The 15,342-nt window shown below is 46.1% G+C and overlaps 1 protein-coding gene across 3 annotated transcripts in view; it reads right to left on the reverse strand.

Moving 5' to 3' along the window:
• Positions 1-15,342, reverse strand: part of Ankrd11 (ankyrin repeat domain 11) — a 108,972-nt gene that overhangs the window by 40,484 nt on the left and 53,146 nt on the right. Inside the window, exon 1 of one of the 3 annotated variants that reach the window (XM_010627556.2) lies at positions 14,014-14,090. The exons of the other annotated variants lie outside the window; for them this stretch is intronic. The gene's annotated coding sequence lies outside the window, so the exon portion shown is untranslated. Of the gene's footprint in view, positions 1-14,013; positions 14,091-15,342 lie in introns of those variants that run through there. 3 annotated transcript variants of the gene reach the window in all.

Raw genomic sequence — 15,342 nt, forward strand, 5'->3', positions numbered from 1 at the left:
GAAAGCAGCATGACCCTGTACAGGGCCTAGAACAGCACCAGCGGGAAGAGTGTGCAGAGCAACTCTACCCACCCCACGCGCGGCAGGGAAGGCAGTCAGTCCCTCTGTGCCACAGGACCACACTGCACATCCACCTGGAGAGAGCCCGGCTCCTGCCTTGTTCTGCACACGAGACCCACCCAGACAGGCCGCAGATCTACACATCGAGGACACAGCTGTCACCAAGATAGGACTGCACCCTTCACTCCACACAAAGAAATGCTCCTTGTAAAGGAAACATGACAATTCTGAAATATTGTGACTTCTGATCATTGAAGGTCACCTTCCATCAGGAAAAAAGAGTTTAATTGAAAAGCTCTTACCCAGAATATATAAAGGCCTCTGCAAAAAAGTAAGAAAAACACAGACCAATATAAAAACAGACACAGACTTAAAGGAGCACTTCAAAAAGAGAAAATAAAAAAGGTCACTGCAGGCTGGGAATGTAGCTCAGCTGTATAGCTCCTGCCTGGCAAGTGCGAGGACCTGAGATCCATCCCCGGTACAAAAAAAACAGTCACTGTGTAGATGAAAGGCTCTCAACTTCATCAGTAATCAAGGAAAGGCAAACTGAAAAACATAATATATCCAGCATCAGGGAAGAGGTGGAGCAAAGGAAGAGGATTCATTCCGATGGAAGTGTAAACTGACAGGATGAATCTGGCATTATCTACTCAAACTGAACATGAGCATAAACAATCCAGCAATTTTATTCTGGGAATACGTCCAAAAGAAAGCCGAGTGCAAATGCACCAAGAGCCTGAACACCATGTTTATAGCAGCAGTGTCTGTAACAGGCCCAAGCTGGTAGAAGGTGGCTCCGATGACAACACAGAATATCAACACGACAGAGTGTCCGATCTGCAGTCCATGTGTTGCCCTGGACAGCTAGTGCTGTCACCCCACAAGAACAACAAGCTTTTAACACAATCTGTGCTTTTTAGAGATAGTTTTTATGACTCGACTGTGTGGTGCTCAAGCACAGATTGCGCAGGTAACACAGCAGAGGCAACCAGTCCAGAGACCTGTGTGTATCAGACACTGCACACGCCTCTGCGACTTGGACAATAACAGCATTTCAGCCCCTCTTCACACATGTGCCATGAAGACTGGCCATACTGATACTAAGCAGACATGTAGGCTTTCTTATTTAATTATCAAACCTGGGCTGTGTTATTTTGTTTTAATGTTATAATAAAAATGTTCAATAAAGGAAGCTTGTTGCTTATACTAGTGTTATATATTTTGTATGTGGTCCAAGACAATTTCCCTTCATTCAGAGTGGCCCAAGCAAGCCAGAAAGTTGGACATCCATGCTGTGCAGCAAAGAAAACAAGTAGCAGTATACAATGACACAAATGAACTCACAAATAATGTTGAGGGGAAAAAAAGCATACAGTATATTTATTTAAACTTTTGAAAACCCTCAACTGCAGTGCGGAGGCAGGCATACTTGGGTGACAAAATGTGTCTGGGCAATAGGCGAGTGGGGTGTGGTGGGGGACAAGGAGGTTAAGCAAGGCTTCTAAGTGAGGGATACACAGGTAATTTATTTGCCCTGGCTAAGTCAGCAATATATTTTTACTTTGTGATCTTCTGGGTGCTGTTAATTTTTACAACAAAGAGCACTGAGTGACTGTGCCACAGGACCTGTCCTCCTTCAGGTGGCCCTGGATGTCATCCTGCCTGGCCTGCTGAGAGCTGCAGCCACACGGACAGGACACGGAGGAGTTCAAGGCTGCTAGCATCCACAGTGAACCAAACCTATGGGCATGGCACACGGTCAGCCACTGTACCTGTAGAAGAGGAAACTTAAAACCCTGGGTAAGGCTGAGGTGAGTATCCAGCTCTGAGAAGATGGCAATAAAAGGAGCTGGAAAAAGTGTAGGGAAAATACTTGTCTTACACAAAGGAATTAAGATACAAACTCAATGTGATGAAGAGGACAGAAATGCAGGCATGTATGTTCAAGGTACAAGCGAGTGACTAAACATAGTCATTGTGGTGAAGCCCTGAAAGCAGAGTGGGGGCAGTGAATCAGCAGACATCCTCCAAGGCTAGTGGTGTAGAAGCAAACACACAGAACTGCCCAGGGAAGGCAGAAACCAAGTGGAGAGGGAGGTGGAAGGAGATGCAGGCTGCTCAGGCACTGCTGCGGGAACAGAGAAGGATGGCCTGGCACCTTGCAGCCCAGCCATCCATCCAAGGTAAACCCACCCCAAAGCACAGAGGGAAGGACGGAAAACGGCGTTCACAGAGCAACTCACTGCTGCGCCGTCTACAGCAAGCACCAGGGCACAACACCCGGCACTGCAGGGCTGATACCCAACCGGCAGAACCCACCAGGACAAACAGGAAAGAGAGCTGTAACTGTCACCAAGGAAAGAGCAAGCAGAGAAAGGTAGTGTATTCAGGGATGCAAAGGAGCATTTACATCAACAACAGAAAATGAAAGGCTGGCTTAACACCAGAAAGCCAACCAATGTAATCCACCTGGCTAAAGAGGAAAAATCATATAATCATAACAATTAGCACAGAAAAAGCATTTGACAGAATCCAACACTCTTGACAAAATCTTTCATCAAGACAGGAATAGAAGGGACATCTCTGACACAATAAGGATAGCTAATGCCTTTATGGTGAAAGCCAATTGCTTTCTTCCCAAGAACAGCAAGATGGCACAATGTCCCCAGTAACCTCTGCTACAGGAAGTTCAGGGCAGCCCAGAGAGGAAAAGAAAGGAAATCAAAAGCATACAGACCAGAAAGGAAGAAATAAAACAAAACTATATTAAGATGAAATGTCTACCTACAAAACCACAAGGAATCTAAAACTCCTAGAAATAAGAATTTGGCAAGCCTGTAGAACACAAGATCAGCACACAGAAAAATCTATTATGTTTGCACAAATGTGCCAGTATCGAACATATGCAAACAGAAATACAGACACAATACCACTTAAACTTGCTCCAACTAAAAATGAAACACTTAGATTCAAATCTAACAAAACTAGAAAAGCCTATGAATTTTTAGGAAAAAAGGAAACTAGGGCAAGGCAGAGTTCTTAAGACATTGACAAGAAAAGCAGAATCCTTAAAAGAAACTAACTACAAAATTAGCAACTTTTGCTCTGTGAAAGACTTAAGGGGTTGAAAAACAAACTACAGGCAAGGGGAATACATTTACAAATCACAAGTCAGACAATAAACGTGTATGTAGAATCAAGACAACAATCAACAGTAAAAACCAATAATCCAACTAGGAAATGGACAAAACACACACAGACATTCACTAAAGAGATACAGATGACAACCACATGTGGAGAAATGCTGAAGGGTATTAGCCACCAGGGAATGGGGAATCAAAGCACAGCAGGCCGGGCTGGGCCGGACATGGCGGTGCACGCTTGTAATCCCAGCACTAAGGAGGCTGAGGCAGGAGGATTGCTCCAAATTCAAGGCCAGCCTGGACTACACATAGTGAGTCCTTGTAACAAACAAATAAGTACTTCAAAAGTGAGGGCTAGGCATGGGAGTATACCTATAAATGACTGCCTGGAGTTCAGGGCCAGCCTTGGGATACATAGTGAGTTCAAGACCAGCCTGAGCTACAAAGAGAAACACTGTCTCAACAAGAGAAAATAAAACACCATAACAAGCTAGTAATGGTACACACCTACTGAAACAGCTACAACAAATAGAGCAGTTCTGATGGCACAGAAAAACTGGGGCTCTCAAACTCTGATGGGGTGAACATGAAACAGCACATAAGTGAATGTAAAAGTTCTCTGAAAATAATATGAGCACCAACTCCAACTGCACTATTGGGCATTTATTCAAGAAAATGAGTATGAACAGTCGTGATGGAAAAGCCCTTCAGCCTGCATGGTGTCTCTGAGGAAGGAAAAGGATGAACCACTGACACGTACACTGGACAGCATGGTCAACCTCTGGATAACTGTTTGGTAGGAAAACCACCCTCCGACAGTCACATCCTATATGACCACCTATACAACAGGAGAACCTATCGGAGTTGCCACGGCATAGGTGAGGGTCCCTGGAGGACCTCTGCAGAGTGTCTGCATCACAGCCACCCCTAGGAGGTACTGGGGTGCTATAAGAGTTGCTGCTATTTTTGTAACTTCCTGAAAGTCTATACTTATTTCAAAATAATGTTTTTTTAAAAGGGGGTGGGATACAGAAATGAGGAAACCTCTAGGTATGCTGGCAATTCTCTGTATTTTGACTGTGGTACTAGTTGTCTTTCAACCATACACACTTTCTAAAACCCACAGAACCACACGTTTTATTTTTTAGTATTTATTTTTGGTACTGGGGCTTGAACTTGGAACCTTGAGCTTGCGAGGCAGGTGATAGCACCACTGAGCTAAATCCCTGTCCCAGAACCAAGCATTTTAAATGGGTAAATTATATCTCAATTAGATCTGTAAAAGCTGTTAAAATGGCAACAAACCTTTTTAAATTTCTAGCCAAGCATGGTGCCACATGCCTGTAATCCCAGCATTTGAGAGGCTGAGGCAGGAGGATTGCCACAGGTTCAGGGCCAGCTTGGGCTATACAGCAAGACCATCTCAAAAAAAAATTTTTTTTTAATTTTTAATTTAAAAATTCCTACAGAAAGAGGGTAACATATAGGTAGATTTCTTTTTAAAACCTTATATGGTTTTGATTTTGGAATCATATTTTACACAATTAAAAACATTAAATATAAGAAAGCAATCTCTAAAAAATTAAAAAGAAAAGGAATAAATTTAGCTAGCCATGTATCTGTTCAGTGGCAAGACACAGGAAGAGCATTCACTACTGACGTAACAAGTGGCTCCTAAACCCCAGCATTCTGTGACCACAGAGAGTTCTGGGGGCTCTATCTTCCAGAATACAAACCACGCTTTCCAAGACAGCTGCTCATGAACCTGGCGTGGCCTTGGGTTCTGACACAAAAGCCTGAACTCCTTCCAGCATGGGCTGGTCTACCTGGCTGATGCGGGACCTCAAGCCAGGGCAGTGGTTTCCCTAAGTGGAGTGCCCAGCAAGGGCGAAGGGAGGCCACAGTGCAGCACCCTGCCCCATTTTGCTTCCAAGAAACAAGTTATGATGGGCGGTCCATGATGACAGGCAGGAACAAAGGTCCCCGGTTAGTGCAGAATGCTACGGGGTGTGAGGACATTCTTTAACTACGCCTCCAGGAATACTGTGAAAACACAGTAATTTTTCTCCAGGGGCGTACTCTCATATTACCTGAGTACAAGAAGAAAAATTTTAAAACACCATAAGCACAAAACCTTCCTATTTTCAGTAATGATGTTGTTGTAGGTTATGTCACAGTTATTCTAAGGCTGCTGCGTGCTCACTTGTGCCTTGCTCAGCTAAGTTCTAAAGAATGAGGAGACACAGGTAGGTGTAAGCGGACAGCAGCAGGTAGGTAGCAGGGAGCTGCAGCTGTCAACCCTAAACACTGATGGCCTCTGTTCAGGACTGTTTCCACAGCAGCACTGACATGGCTTTGAAACCACAAGGGTGGGCCTGGGAGTGAGAGCCTCAGCACCTTCTCTCAACCAGGGCAGGATTCTAAGGAGCCAGGAGAGAAGGGGCCAACAGAGGTGTGTGTCCAAAGGACAGGAGAACTAGGGGCGCCACTGTACAAAGACTGGGCAACCTGTGCTTGTGTGTTAACAAGGACAGTCATGGTAAAGAACCAAAGCACTGACAAACAGCCCAACTCCATCACCCCAGAATTATGAAAACCCCATGACTCAGGAGCCCTAATGCTAAACTCTGAGGCGTACTGGAAAAGGGAGTCATTTAAAGGTAACCAAACATGCACTCTCCTTTCCAACATGAATTGTACCTCCACCAATTAAAGGGTGAGGAGAAGCACCTCTTCATACGAGCATCCCAGCTTGTTGGGGTAAGAAGAATGGGAGAGCTTGAGCAGCTCAAGTATCAGCATCCGGATGCCCCAGCCAGTCAGAGGAACCAGGTCCTGACCATACAGATTCATTCTCAGGAGAGAGGGACCCAGCCAGACAGGTGCCGAGCATGTCCTGGTGTAAGTACCAACGTTCTGCACTGTCTTGCCCCAAATAAGAAATATTCAGTTTTAGGGCTGGGGATTTATTTAGCTCAGTGGTTCCACCATCTGCCTCCCAAGCACAAGGATGCAAGTTCGGTCCCCAGTATCAAAAAAGAAACAAAGAAAAATTCAGTTATGTTAAATGGAGCCAGAATTCAACAAAGACTCAAGATCCCCTTGCCAATGCACTGGTGTGTCAGGGAAACAAGGGTTGCTTCACCCCTCCATGAGATAGCACATGCAGACTCAGAGCTGAGCAGCCACAACACAGCCACATGCCCAGCAGAGTCCCTGAGCTCTGCAAAATGGGACCATCCACAGTGGGAAGAGCTGAAGTGACTCAGTACAAAGAAAACTGTGAGATACTCATCAGTAATTGTCATCTTAATTACATGTTGGAATGAGAGCATTTCATATATGCTGAGTTAAATAAACTATATTCTTAATATCAATTTCATTTCTTTTTACACTTAATAAGGCAAATAGAAAAAAATTTAATTGCCTACATGGCTTACATTATGTATCTATTAGGCAGAGCAATTCTATAACATAAAAGACCCTGAACACTGACAAAAGGGAAAAAATTTTCAGGAGAAAAGCACAGAGTGGGAATTTAGAATAAAAGAGACTTCAAGGACACAGAATTATCTCGTGTGTGGACTTTGTTTGGAGGTCAGTCCAAACAAAGAACTTTTAAAGTCTCAGAAATAAATACGTATCAGAACACTGTGGTAGCCATATCAAGCCAATTCCAGGCTGCATGCATTGAGGCTCTCGTTTTTGGTCTGACTTCCTGGCGAGTGTGACGGCATGCTCATGTCTCCTGCACAGGAGATGGTGTGGTGCTCTGGCTCGGCACAGAGTGTGACAGGCAGGCTGCTGCTCTCACCCCAGCTCTCTGCTCGTTACACTGTGTTAATAAGGGTGTGCGATTCTTTGAACACTTATTAAAAAGTTGGACAAAGATGTTAGAACTATTTGCACACTGCGTCAGAGGGCTAATTTCCTAAATCCTTAAAAAACTATCATTAGAAGTTAATACTTTCCATGTTCTGTAAACACTAAAACAAAAGGCTCACTCGTGACCCTGAGCAACGACTGCTGGACAGAAGGAACGGACAGTCATAGGGGGCTCTGTAACGAGGGCCACACACACCAGGTGAGGAGGGTCAGAGCTGCTGCACACCAAAATGAAAGCAAAGTCCACAGATCCCACCATGTACCTGTGTGAAATCTCAAGTGACCACACCTCCCTCACCAGGGCAAAAGGTGGATAATTTCTAAACTACTTTTTTAGAATTATCTTGCACCCAGGAATATTCTTCAAAAGTAAAAACCACAGGGGAAGGGTCGACTACGAGAGTTTCTGGTTCTAATTATTGTAATCTACTATCTTCTGAATAGTTTGCAAGAAGATACTTTCAAAAAGGACAACCATACTGGGTCTGGTGGTGCACATCTATAGTCCCAGCACTCAGGAGGGAGGCTGAGGCAGGGGAGGGGACCAGACCAGAGACCAGACCAGGCAGGAATAGCATAAAAAGAATATGAGAAGCCCTAAGAAAAGGCTTACTATGTTTGAGATAAATAAATAAATTCTAACTGCTGAGGCCTGCTTAGGCACTTCATGCAAATGGCAGGAACCAGTCAGGACAGCAAAAAGCAAGCCTGCATTTTAACATCAGTATGACTAGGATTTAAGCAGGATCATATTCCCTGATCTCAACACAGTAAATCTCAGTTATGTCCCCACCAGAATAGCTGCTCAGAAGCAGACATTAGCGAAAGTCCATTTTCCTTCTTTAGTTAAAAAAGGAAACTCACAGCAGGTTCTTAGCAACACCTTCCCAAAAAGCTACCCCCTACTACCAAAGCAAAGCCTGTGTCTCAACATTCTACTGTGACACTGACAGAGACAGGTGACCGCACCACCCTCAACTCATGTTTGCACCACAGGATGCCTGTGGCGCACGGAGTCATGACTGTCTCTCTCATCTGGCACAGATGCTAGACTGGCCCAGGTGACTGTTTTATGAGGCGGGGTCTCACTATGTAGCTCAGGCTGGCCATCAGTACACATGGTGGGCAGCTCCGCACACCGTGGGTTCCCTGAGGAAGTGGCCAGGCTTGGGTCAGGGGTGAGGAGAGTTCTACATAGGAACTGCCCACGTTCACTGTGTGAGGCTGCCACCCATCACTGCACCCCATGCACACTGACCTATAACAAACAGCCTCAAACTGCAAGAAGGTGCTCACCACGTCATGCTGGGCTCAAAAAGCAAGACAAACAAACTTTAGTGGTTCGCTGCAGAGTGGTGCACAGCTAGGGCACATGCCACTTCATGCATGGATGGTACACCTCAAAGAACAACCAAAATCAAATCAGTCTCTTGGGTTACATTTCCAATAACTGACCAAGATACAACCTGACACCTAGTTGCAGCCTGCGGGGCCAACAGCTGTGATAAGGAGGTGAGTTTGGCTCACACTTGTCCCTTTCCCCCGGGGCCTCTATATGCAGGGTCAGGGATGCAGCTTCATGCTGTCCCTGTTATCATTCCCAAGGGCAGAAGACACAAGTCTGAGCCTCAGGGAAGACTAAGGACCATGGCACGTAGAGCCCAGAGGCCTGCAGAGCAGCACCAGGCTGTTGGTGGCGGGGGACATAGAATCACTCCTCTCACGTCTGGTTCTCTATTTGGTCCAGAGAATACTTCTGCATTTCCCCACAGACACATGGACAGCTGGCTGGTTGTACATCAGCCTTTGCTGCCACATCATCCACTCCAAGCAGGACCACACGACAGGCTCGGAGTTACCCCATGACACTATCAGATGAAGCTTTTATTAGTGGTTCTAAATTAAGGAGTGAAGGCCAGCATCACAGGAAACTTGACCAAGACCCAGTCCTGCCAGGCAGTCTGAATGAGTTAACTGGCTGGCGTGGTTTACAGACACTCAGCTTTGCACCACACAGCCAGCACCAGCCAGGCCTCCAGCCACATGGCCAGCACATCTGGGGGACTCAGAGGTACACTGGCAGCATCTGAACGATCCCTGGCCGAGGTCAGTGCTGAGATGCTCACCCCCAGACCTGTGCATAGGCACACCCTCACAATGCAAGCCCGGCCTAATGTGTGAGATGCCAGTGCTACTTAGGTTCTCCCAGGCTCTTCCATAGTCAAGATCACTACTGCTGCCTGCTCAACACTGGTGAGAACCAGAGCTACAAAGAGGCAGGAGGCTCCCCACCTTATAGGGGGAAGGGAGGCCACTTGCCAGGTACCGCCCACCACTGACCCTTGCTGACAGGAGGCTCAAGTACCCAGCCTGTCCTCGCTGTCACTCTGGGCATGACTAATGTTCCCTCTTGGGATGTGTCTGCTCTAGGGGTCTGACTATATGGCAGGGCAAAACACAGCAGAAATGATAAAGGGGTTTGCACACCCTTATATTTAAATATAAAGTAACTTCTATGAGAAAACTGCCATTTCAAATGCTGAAACAAGCAGAGACATGGATGACAGTATCATGCAGAACACTTACTACGAAATGGCAGAAAGGAGGAGACTGTTCCCGGCCCAGACTTCTCATCTCCATGTGACCACAGCATGCAACCCCAGAGCTCAGAGGCTGTCATGGTTTTCATCCAATGCAGGAGCACAGTGTAGCCAATTGCAGCACCACAGGCCACAGATGTATACCCTTCTCCTCACTGCAGAGGCAACACAGGGAATCACCTCGGCCAGAACCACAGTGGGGCCTGAGTCAGCTGAACCCAGCAATCTCTTTGCCTTGTTCTCTGAAGACCAACAGTATACCCTGACCTATACACCTGCTGTGCTCAATGGTCCTGCTTTCCCATACAGCACAACTCTATCCGACTCCTGTTCCACCTTCAGTGCCACCAATACACCAGCCCAATGATACTCTGCCAGATGGGCGCCACAAGTACCACCACCATGCCCATCACAGGATGCCAGGCCTGGCTGGCTTTGTATACACTGCCTCAAGCCCCCATGCACTGAATATGGTGCAGTGGCCTTCCAGCTGAGGGTCCACACACTGCAGCAGCACCACAATGAGGTGTCCTCAAGGCTGCAGATTCCTGCCAGCCCCTCCTCTGCAGGGCCAGGGCAGCTGCTTGCTTACTGGGTGTTGACCAAAGGTCCATCTACAGTAGAGATTCTGCACTGGCTCACGTGCTCTGTTCTCCTAAAGCAGAAGAAGCACTATGTAGGCAAAGGCAGAAGTTATCCTCTTTGCTTTCCTCACATTTACAGAATCAGCCAGGCAAAACAGTAACTTCCCCTTCTTCTTTGCAGTTTACTAATGGATGCTCAGGGGATCTGCTACTAACCAAATATCCAGAAATCAACCATGAGCACATCCTTCCCCTCAGCACCCCATGAAGGGGCCTGTAGGTTCCTGTGTCTTGCCTGACCTGAGACCCCAGAGATGATGTGTCCATCTGCTCAAAGTGCTGGCCAAAACAGAAGCTGAAACTGCTGTGGACATTGCAACAGTCCTTAAAAAGAACCCTTAAAAACCAGAGATAGTGACTAAGCAAAACACCTTCCTGAAGACCTGGGGTTTCTGCCCACTGTCCTCATGGTTAGAAGAGCACAGCATTGAGCTTGCCACTGTGAAAGCAGGTAGGGCAGATTCAGAGACACGGATGGCTGCAACACTTCCAGGTGTGCCTGCACTTTTCAAGAAGTATGACATAAATTCAAGCTTAGAAGTCAGAATACAGAGGCAGACAAGCTAAATAAGTACAGAAACCACTGACAGCGAAGGGCAGGCAGGTGGGGCAGGGGTGTGTTGAGTGCACACTAAGTCCCATTAAGAAGCCCAGGCCTCCCTCTTCCGGTTCTGCCCAAGTCCAGCACTGAGGAAATGCCAGGAGAAGTAAGTGCTCAATCTCTTCAAACCTTTCTAGAGTCTCCAACATCCTCAACTCAGGGAATAAAAGCATACTGTCTATAGTCCTGAACCATAGAAACCTGACTTCCTTATTTTCATATGATAAAACAATGCAAAGTGAAGAGTGCTCAGGTGGTACCCTGGGTCTCAAAGAACTGTGCCACCAGAAGGAGCAGCTAAAAATCCCAACCTTTCAAATCCGCAACCATTGTGGGGACCAAGTCAGGTACCAGCAAAACACTGGTGCCCACATAGGGGGACTGGGGTCAGCTGGGCAGAATCCAGATTTCCCTCATTAACTATCTCCAGAATCTAGGCCTGCTCAGCTTTGAAGACCAAATTAAAGTCTGTGAAAAAACAGCAAAGCATATGGAAAAATTAAAAGTTGTATTTTCATCATGAAGAGCATTAAAGCAAACCATGGTAGTAAATGCCTGTAAACCTGGTACGCTAAGAGGTTGAGAGGCAAGAGAACTGTGAATTTCTGCTCAGCCTGGGCAATTTGGTGACTTTGCAAGACTGTCTCAAAATAAAAAATAAAATGAGGGGTCCGGGGATTTGGCTCAGTGGTTCTACCACCTGCCTTGCAAGAGCAAGGTACCAAATTCAATCCCTGATATTTATTCTAAAATAAATAAATAAAATAAAACAAGGACTGGGGATGTAGCCAGTGTGAAGGCCCTGTGTTCAATCCTCGGTCCTGCCAAAAAGAGAGAGAAATGAGAAAATACAGATGTTCCTCAACTTATGATGAGGTTACATTTCAATAAATCCAGCCGGGCGTGGTGGCACATGCCTGTAATCCCAGCACTCGGGAGGCTGAGGCAGGAAGATCACTGTGAGTTTGAGACCAGCCTGGGCTACATAGTGAGTTCCAGGTCAGTCTCAACTACATAGTGAGACCCTGTCTCAAAAGGGGGGGAAAAATCAATAAATCCAATGTAGGTTTAAAAAAATCTTAAGTGGAAAACGCATTTAATATGCCTAACTACCGACCAGCAGAGCATAGCACCACTGTGCACTGTCTTTTGGGATCACAGGCTGGCCACGAGTTGTGGCTTGCCATCACTTGCACAGGAAAAGATAAAAATCGAGAATCCAAAACACGGCACCCTCCTGAATGTGTATCACTTCACACCACTGTAAAGTTGAACAGCTGTGTGCTGGGGACTTTCTGGGTACTGAAATGCCTTTTAACCAATGCCTGAGTTTCTCATAGAAAAGAGCAAAGCAGCTCCTAACTGCTGTAAGCTACAAATGACCCCAGTGTTCACTGGCAGATGAAAACAGGAGTGAATGAACATACCCAGTGGTCACACCACAGAAGACAGCTCAGCAGTGGAGGGGGAACACAAAGAAGGGTGGATCCTGAGGAACTTAGACACAGCAAACGTGTGCTATGCTCTGTGCACAGCTTAATTCTGTTCATAAAAAGACCTAAACAGGCAATGCTACCCTGGAGAGGATAGAATGCTAGGGAAGGGCAGGCTGGAAAAGGCTGCAGCCCAGTGAATGTGATCTCATTTGGAAAGAGGGCCTGTGCAAATACGATTAAATTAAGGCTCTCAAACCACTCTGGATTATCTGGGCAGAGCCTAAATCGCATGACAAGGGTTCTTACAAGAGAAAGGCAGAAGGAGACCAAGGAGAGAGGAGCAGGCCATGTGACCACAGATCAGGGCCACTTGAGGCAAGGCTCTGTCTGGATCCCTGGCAGGTGTGCAGTTGCCAGCACCTCCCTTTCAAACTTTGCCTCCACAAGGGTGAAGAGACATTTTGGCTCTTTAAGCCACCAAGCTTGTGGAAGGTACAAAGCTTAATTGAAAGATATGGTGAATGCTTACATTTAAAACAATTTTTGTAACATGAAAAGATACATTGTCATTAATTCCCTCCAAATCCTCCCACTCATCTCAAACATACAAATCCTCATTATTCCTGCCACTTTCTGAAGCAGTTCTGGAGTCCTCTTTCCTGTACAGTTCTGGCTGCCTCAATGTCCTAAATGAATACACAATTATTTTTGGTACCAAGAACTGAACTCAGGACTTTGTGCTTGCAAGGCAGGGGCTGTACCACTAAGCTACATTCCCCGCCTGAATGGAATCAGAACATTGACCTTTCATGGTGATGTTTTTTTGTTTCATTTGGTTTTGGTTTTGGTTTTTTGAGACAGGGTCTCACTACGTAGTTGAGACTGACCTGGAACTCACTAAGTAGCCCAGGCTGGTCTCGAACTCACAGCGATCCTCCTGCCTCAGCCTCCTGAGTGCTGGGATTATTGGCATGTGCCACCAAGCCCGGCCTTCCATGGTTTTGACTCTGAGGAAGAACCAGAAGTCAAACAGTGCCAGATCCAGTGAGTAAGGTGGAGGAGAACACAGTGTCGTGTTTTCACACGCCCACTTTTCTGTTGGATAAGTACTGACTGTATTTTTTACCATACCTCTTAAAGTCTCTAAAAGAAGGATGGCTGGGGGGACCAGGCCAGGTGACCAGCCTCCCAAGCCACAGGGACACGTGTTCACACCAGCAGCTGACAAGCTTCACTAAGCATTGCACAGACTTCTAAGGGGCTGTAAGTAAGTACCTCTGCAACATCCTCATCCTGACGGGGTGCCTTGAAATGCAGATAAAACAAGTCTCAGTGAACACGGCAAAGGCTCCTCAAAATGGCTCTGAAATATACTTAAACTGAGAGCCCGAGGGAGGTTCATGAAGAAGTAGGTTACAAAGTAACTTGTACATGCAACCAGGGTTCAGAAGCCACCAGCACCCAGAATCTCCGTAAAAGGAATGAGGTTTTTAGAAAGTTGTGCTTATTTTCATTCTCTAATTTCCTACTACACACCTATTTCCTTGTAATTTAATTACTGAAAATAAGCATTAGATTCTCAAGGTGCATTAAAAATACCTTACTTATATAAAATTTTATATACACAATCATTTCACCTACATTGCCTGGCAGACATGCGTCTCACAGGGGAAGAACTGAGAGATTCCAGTGGGGCAGACAGCACATAACAGGCTGGAACCCATAGCCCTAGCAACTGCATCCAGTGCTGCCCATAAGAAGGTCTTTCTCAGCCCATGACTTCATAGAAGGTATATTCCAACTAGGTACAAGATGCATATTAAGTAATAAAAGGGCCCAGAGACACGAATTCCTCTTGGTGCAACCAAAGGAATGAGATTGTGACCACACGTGCCTCAAGCCTTATACCCCTGCAAAAAACAATGGCAACAAAGAGTCAAACTCTGGGAACACCAACCAGCAGCCAGGTGCCCAAGTCAAATTCCAAAGCCCCAAAGACTCTCAGCATTGCTCAGGTGTGGAGGGAAAGGTAGCTCCTGAAACCTCAGGAATCTAGAGGGTCTAGTGTTATGCTTTTGTTTTTGTTTGATTTCTCCAGTAGTGGGCACTGAGCCCAGAGCCTTCATACTACTGTAGCTCCCTCAGGAAGAGAGAGGGTCTAGCTGGGTGTGGTTGCACATGCCTGTAATCCCAGCACTCCGGAGGCTGAGGCAGGAGCATCATGGGGAGTTCAAGGGCAGCATGGACTACACAGTGAGATTCTGTCCGGAGGGGAGGGGGCAGGAAGTGGGGGAGAAAAAAGAAAGGGGAGGTCAGGTCAGGTCGGGTCCAGGCTGCCCCCGATGGGACCCTTCCATTCTTGTTTCTCCAAAAACACTGCTATTCTTATCTTGATGCTCACTGCTCTCATAAGCCAACTAACAAATGCCACACTGCACGTGATCTTTCAGCAGGTTATGTGTTTTGTTGGTTCTCATGCTTCAGGATTTATCCTGGAAGGTTGAAGCAGGAGAGTTATACTGATATGTTCTGTCCTACTTTATCATAATTTGAGTATGGTATTCATCGTTTAGAAGTATCCATTTTCTTGTTAATTGACGGTTTCCAACTTTCTACTACTATAAACAATGCTATGATGAACATTTGTCTATGCACTTCCTTACATAAAGTTTAAAATCCAACTGAAAGAAACTCTAAATGCTTCCCAAAAGCTGGGCATGGTGGCACACACCTGTAATCCCAGCACTCAGGAGGCTGAGGCAGGAGGATCGCTGTGAGTTCAAGAACAGCCTGGGCTACATGGTGAGTTCAGGTCAGTCTCAACTACATAGTGAGACCCTGTCTCAAAAAAAACAAAAGACAAAAACAAAAAAATAAATAAAAATGCTTCCCAAAATCTGATGAAGTTTTACTCTGTACAGTTACCCACAAACATCCCCTCTTCTACTTCGGATTAGAGCCGATGCGCTA

Source organism: Fukomys damarensis, unplaced genomic scaffold (genome assembly GCF_012274545.1).
Source record: "Fukomys damarensis isolate Sample0158 unplaced genomic scaffold, DMR_v1.0_HiC HiC_scaffold_32, whole genome shotgun sequence".
Lineage (NCBI taxonomy): Eukaryota > Metazoa > Chordata > Mammalia > Rodentia > Bathyergidae > Fukomys > Fukomys damarensis.